This window comes from Tachyglossus aculeatus, unplaced genomic scaffold (assembly GCF_015852505.1).
Source record: "Tachyglossus aculeatus isolate mTacAcu1 unplaced genomic scaffold, mTacAcu1.pri SUPER_30, whole genome shotgun sequence".
NCBI lineage: Eukaryota > Metazoa > Chordata > Mammalia > Monotremata > Tachyglossidae > Tachyglossus > Tachyglossus aculeatus.
In genome coordinates, this window is record NW_024044837.1 from 3,009,561 (window position 1) to 3,016,478 (window position 6,918).

The 6,918-nt window shown below is 48.1% G+C and overlaps 1 pseudogene; it reads right to left on the minus strand.

Moving 5' to 3' along the window:
• Nucleotides 1–346: 346 nt before the first annotated feature.
• Nucleotides 347–1,294, minus strand: LOC119921808 (annotated as a pseudogene).
• Between the last annotated feature and the right edge of the window lie 5,624 nt (nt 1,295–6,918).

The following is a 6,918-nucleotide window of genomic DNA, read 5'->3' on the forward strand; positions in this document are numbered from 1 at the left end:
TGGGGAGAGTGATCTGTAGTGGACATGAGATGGATCTGCTGTAAATGGAATGTCATATGATTCTGGATAATTAGCAATTTAGCCAGGGAAGGATTTGGAATCTGGAAAGTCAAAGGAAGGGAGATAGGGTAGCGAAGAGTGGTCAAGACTGTACGCTCCTGGTGGGAGAGGAACGTCTGCCAATTCTGTTGTGTTGGACTCTCCTTAGTACTGCTTAGTACAGGTCGCTGCACAGGGTAAGCACTCAATAAATAACATTGATTGATCACCAGGGAAGGAGAAACAACAACAATTAATACACTGCAGTTCATAACCAGGGGATTTGGAAACATTCTGAGGGCAAATGTCAGGTCAAAAAGAGGGGATCTTTATTCTGGAGGAATGGGTGCCCCCGCAGGACCCTCCCTAGGGCCGCCTTCATGTCTCGGTTCCTCAGGCTGTAGATGAGGGGGTTAAGGCCGGGTGGCACCACAGTGTATAATACGGACACAAGCAGGTCCAGGGTCGAGGGGGAGTCTGACACGGGTTTGAGGTAGGCAATGGCTCCAGTCGAGAGGAAGATGGTGACAACGATGAGGTGAGGCATGCAGGTGGAGAAGGCTTTGGCCGGCATCCTCAGCACGGCCAGGAAGATGTGCACGTACGAGATGATGATGAAAATGTAGGATATGAAAGCCAAGCTAAATGCAGTGGCCACGGTGACATCGATGACAACATGCGTTTCGGAACAGGAGATCTTCAGTAAGGAAGGGATGTCGCAGAAAAATTGCTGGATCAAGTTAGAGCCACAGAAGATCAGTGTTAATGTCCCGGCTGTGTACATCACCCTGAACAGGCCCCCGCTGAGCTATGAAGCAGCAGCCATCTTCCCACAGGCACCTCGGTCCATGATGACCTCGTAGCGCAGGGGGAGGCAGATGGCAGCGTAACGGTCGTAGGACATCTCCGTGAGCAGGGCCACTTCAACACACCCCGGGGTGACAACTAAAAAGACTTGAGAGATGCAATCCGGGAAAGAGATTTCTCTGTGGTCTGTCAGAGAGTTGTGGATGGATTTTGGGACGCTGCCGGAGATGAGGCAGAGGTCGAGGATGGATAGGTTCCTGAGGAAGAAGTACATAGGGGTGTGGAAGCACCGGTCGAGGGCGGTGACAGTGACAATGAGGAGATTCCCCGTCAAGGCCGCCAGGTAGACCAGGAGGAACAGCGCAACATGGACCAGCTGCAGCTCCCGGACCTCCGAGAATCCCAACAAGAGGAATTCTCTCACCTTGGTGGTGTTTCCCACTTTCATGGATTATCTGTGGATTTTCCATAAAGGCACGGAGAGGGAGCTAAAGAATCTGAAAATCTCCATTTTTATTTTCAACTAAGAGGCTCCCTACGTTTTGGCTTCTACATCTGCATTTTCACTTTCACGGAGACCCAAGATGGGAAGACAATGGCTTTAGAGGAATGAAAAAGGGTCTGGGGTCCTAATACCCCACGCACCTATCCTTTCTCTCTTTCACACACACACAAACACACACACACACACACACACACTTTACAAAGATATTTTCATATTGTCTACCAACTCTGTTCTACTATACTCCCCCAATTCTCTTCTATTTCACTCTCCCAAGCACATAGTTCAGTGCTCTGCACCCAGTAAGTGCTCAATAAATACCATTGATTAATTGCTCATTTCCGCAAACACCTTTCTGATTTGTGTCATAATGGCATCCTGATATTATCATTCAATTTTATTTATTCATTCATTCAATCATTCGTATTTATTGAGCGTTTACTGTGTGCAGAGCACTGTACTAAGTGCTTGGGAAGTACAAATCGGCAACATGTAGAGACAGTCCCTACCCAGCAATGGGCTCACAGTCTAGAAAGGGGAGACAGACAACAAAACAAAACACGTAGACAGGTGTCAATATCATCAGAATAAATAGAATTATAGCTATATACACATCATTAGTAAAATAAAGAGTAGTAAATATGTACAAATCAATCAATCAATCAATCAATCGCATTTATTGAGTACTTACTGTGTGCAGAGCACTGAACTAAGCGCTTAGGAAGTACAAGTTGGCAACATATAGAGAAAGTCCCTACCCAACAGTGGGCTCACAGTCTAGAAAGGGGAGACAGAGAACAAAACCAAACATATTAACAAAATAAAATAAATAGAATAGATATGTACAAGTAAAATGAATAGAGTAATGAATATGTACAAACATATATACATATATACAGGTGCTGTGGGGAAGGGAAGGAGGTAAGACGGTGGGAATGGAGAGGGGGATGAGTGGGAGAGGAAGGAGACGGCTCACTCTGGGAAGGCCTCCTAGAGGAGGTGAGCTCAAAGTAGGGCCCTGAAGGGAGGAAGGGAGCTAGCTTGGAGGATGTGGGGAGGGAGGGCATTCCAGGCCAGGGGGATGACGTGGGCCGGGGGTCGACGGCGGGACAGGTGAGAACGAGGCACGGTGAGGAGCTTAGCGGCAGAGGAGCAGAGGGTGCGGGCTGGGCTGTAGAAGGAGAGAAGGGAGGTGAGGTAGGAGGGGGCGAGGTGATGGAAAGCCTTGAAACAGAGGGTGAGGAGTTTCTGCCTGATGCGTAGGTTGATTTGTAGCCACTGGAGATTTTTGAGGAGAGGAGGAAAATGCCCAGAGCCTTTCTGGACAAAGACAATCCGGGCAGCAGCATGAAGTATGGATTGAAGTGGGGAGAGACACGAGGATGGGAGATCAGAGAGGAGGCTGATGCAGTAGTCCAGACGGGATAGGATGAGAGCTTGAACGAGCAGGGTAGCGGTTTGGATGGAGAGGAAAGGGCGGATCTTAGCAATGTTGCGGAGCTGAGACCGGCAGGTTTTGGTGACGGCTTGGATATGAGGGGTGAATGAGAGAGCGAGAGTAACAAATATGTACAGATATATACAAGTACTGTGGGGACGGGAAGGGGGTAGGGCAGAGGTAGGGAGGGAATGAGGAGGAGGAGAGGAAAAGGTGGGGCTCAGTCTGGGAAGGCCTTGTGGTGGAGGTGAGCACTCAGTAGGGCTTTGAAGGGAGGAAGAGAGCTAGTTTGGCAGATACGTGGGGGGAGGGCATTCCAGGCCAGTGGGAGGACGTGGGCCAGGGGTCGATGGCAGGACAGGCAAGAACGAGGCACAGTGAGGAGGTTAGCTGCAGAGGAGCAGACGGTTCGGGCTGGGCTGTAGAGGAAGAGAAGGGAGGTGAGGTAAGAGGGGGCGAGGTGATGGAGAGCCTTGAAGCCGAGAGTGAGGAGTTTTTGCTTGATTCGAAGATTGACAGGCAACTAGTGGAGATTTTTGAGGAGGGGAGTGAAATGCCCAGAGAGTTTCTGCACAAAGATAATCTGGGCAGCAGAGTGAAGTATACACTGAAGCGGGGAGTGACAGGTGGATGGGAGATCAGGAAGGAGGCCTATGCAATAATCCAGTCAGGATAGGATGAGAGATTGATCCAGCAAGTTAGCGGTTTGGATGGAGAGGAAAGGGCGGATCTTGGCGATGTTGTGGAGGTGACACCGGCAGGTTTTGCTGAAGGATTGGATATGTGGGGTGAATGAAAGAGTGGAGTCAAGGATAACACCAAGGTTATGGGCTTGTGAAACTCGAAGGATGGTAGTGCCATCTAGAGTGACAGGAAAGTCAGGGAGAAGACAGGGTTTGGGAGGGAAGATAAGGAGCTCAGTATTGGACATATTGAGTTTTAGATGGCAGGCATTCATTCATTCAATCGTATTTATTGAGCACTTACTGTGTGCAGAGCACTGTACTAAGCGCTTGGGAAATACAAATTGGCAACATATAGAGACGGTCCCTACCCAACAACGGGATCACAGTCTAGAAGGGGGAGACAGGCAACAAAACAAAACGTATTAACAAAATAAAATAAATAGAATAATAAATATGTACAAGTAAAATAGAGTAATAAATATGTACAAACATGTATGCAGGTGCTGTGGGGAGGGGAAAGGGGAGGAGGGGAAGAGGAAGGAGGGGGCTCAGTCTGGGAAGGGCTTCTGGAGGAGGTGAGTTGTCAGTAGGGCTTTGAATGGAGGAAGAGAGCTAGCTTGGCGGATGTGCGGAGGGAAGGCATTCCAGACTAGGGGGAGGACGTGGGCCTGGGATCGACGGTGGGACAGGCGAGAACGAGGCACAATGAGGAAGTTAGCGGCAGAGGAGCAGAGGGTGTGGGCTGGGCTGTAGAATGAAAGAAGGGAGGTGAGGTAGGAGGGGGCAAGGTGATGGAGAGCCTTGAAGAGGAGAGTGAGGAGTTTTTGCCTGATTGGGCGGGGATGGGGATAAATCAGGGGGACGGAGAGACATGCAGACACGCAGATGGAGATTTCCTGAAGGCAGAAGGAGATACGCCTTCTCCTGGAGGGAGGGAGAGAGAACAGGGGGATGGAGAGACATGCAGACATGCAGATGGAGTTGTCCTGAAGGCAGGAGGAGATACGCCTTCTCCTGGAGGGAGGGAGAGAGAACAGGGGTGGAGATGTAGATTTGGGTGTCATCAGCTTAGAGATGCTAGTTGAAGCCATGAACGCTTACTGTGTGTGCAGAGCACTATTTTAAGCACTTGGAGAGTACAATTCAGCAACAAAGAGAGAGAATCCTTGCCCACACCAAGCTCACAGACTAGAAATGAATAAAGTACCTACATTGCCTAATATTTCTTCAACATTAATAATGTTTCTTGAGCGCTGTCTGTGTGCAGGGCACTGTACTAAGTGTTCGGGAGAGTACAATAGAACAGAATTAGTGGAAACGTTCTCTGCCCACAGCGAGTTTACAGTCTAGTGGAGGAGACGGACATTAATATAAATATATATGTTATGAAAATGAGCACATGTTCCCCTCCTTATTTTAAGTGTGCTCTGCAGGTATGCTTCTCTTCAACGCAACCAAAAATGACTGAGGGAAATAAATAGAGCTGGATAGATTATGTTATTCATAGATTAAAAGGCAGTCCAATAGGCAATCGATCAATCAATGGTATTTATTGAGCATTTACTGGGTGCAGAACACTGTACTAAGTCTTGGGGGAAGGACAGTAGTACAGAAGTACAGTAAAACAGAATTGGAAGACTCGTTCCCTGTCCACAGAGATCTTCGAGGCTAGTCTAGTCTCAGCTTCATTGTCCGAGAAGCAGCGTGGCTCAAGTGGAAAGAGCCCGGGCTTTGGAGACAGAGGTTATGGGTTCAAATCTTGGCTCTGTCACTTGTCAGCTGTGTGACTTCGGGCAAGTCACTTCACTTCTCTGGGCCTCAGTTACCTCATCTGTAAAATGGGGATTAAGGCTGTGAGCCCCACGTGGGACAACCTGATCACCTTGTAACCTCCCCAGCGCTTAGAACAGTGCTTTGCACATAGTAAGCACTTAACAAATGCTATAATTAATTAATTGGTCTCAACTGTTTTCAACTAGATGTTTGCAGTCCACGCCTCCTAACTTCTCACCCCTAACTGTCCTCTTCAGGCGGTCAATACCTTTTCTACCCATATCCCACGCCTGGACTCTCATCTCAAACCCATTATTCCGATTCCATCTTCTCTGCCTTCCTGGCTTTTTATCTGGCCCCTCTTTACAACCCGGCCTTGCATTCTATATCTTCCATCCTGGTCTGGGATTGGGAAGCAACGTGGCCTAGAGGAATGTCTGGGAGTCAGGGGACCTGGGTTCTAATCCCAGCTCCACCACCTACAGTTTTTTGGGTTATATTTGTTAAGAGGTTACTAGGTACCAGGTACTATAATAACTGCTGGGGTAGATACAAGCAAATAAGGTTGGACACAGTCCAGGTTCCACATGAGGGTCACAGTCTTAATCCCCATTTTACAGATGAGGTAACTGAGGCAGAGAGAAATGAAGTGACTTGCCTAAAGTCACACAGCTGATAAGTGACAGAGCCGGTATTACAACCAAGGTGCTCTGAGGCTCGTGATCTTTACACCATGCCACGCTACTTCTCACACACGTACATATCCTTATATTCTGCTACTTTTCCTATCTGTAATTCATTTTAATGTCTCTTATTTACACTAGATTCTAAGCTTCTTGAGGGCAGGCATTGTGTTTACCCACTAGAGAAGCAAAGTGGCTTAATGGGAAGAGATTGAGACTGTGTGCCCCATGTCGGACAATCTGATTACTTTGTATCTGCCCCAGAGCTTAGAACAATGCTTGACACATAGTAAGCGCTTAAAAAATACCATCATCATTCATTCAATCGTATTTATTGAGCACTTACTGCGCAGAACACTGTCATCACTCTCTTGTATTGGACTCTCCAAAGCCCTTAGCACAGCACTCTGCACACAGTCAGTTGTAAGTTGCATGTGGGCACAGATCCTGTCTATCAACTCAATTGTATGTGCTCTCCCAAGTTCTCAGTACTGTGCTCTGCACCCAATAAATGTTCCATAATTACAATGGATGGACTGATCGATTGACTTTGACTCACCAGGGCAGTCTGGGGTTGGGGATGCTGAGTTCCTCCTCTTCATCTCCTCATGTGGGTTTGTGGCCGTGACGGGAAAGAGTGTGGAATAAACCAGTGCTCCGGGCTCCTCAGAGACAGCAGTCACTGTTCTAGGCGGGATCGAGGGAAGGGTTTTCCCTCGGGAGGACCAGCCCCAGGCTCACCCTGAGAGACTCGTTACCTTGGAAGACTAAGGAGTCCCAGAGGTGATATTATCCCCGAGGTTCAGCAGGGCTCAGACTGTACCACTAATGTTACCTCCCTCACCACGAGATTGCCCATGGTCACAAATTCATTCAATCGTTTTCATTTAGGGCTTTCTGTGAGTAAAACATTGTAGTAAGCTTTTGGGAGGATACGGCACAACAGTAAACAGACGTATTCACTGCTCACAATGAATTTATAATGTACAG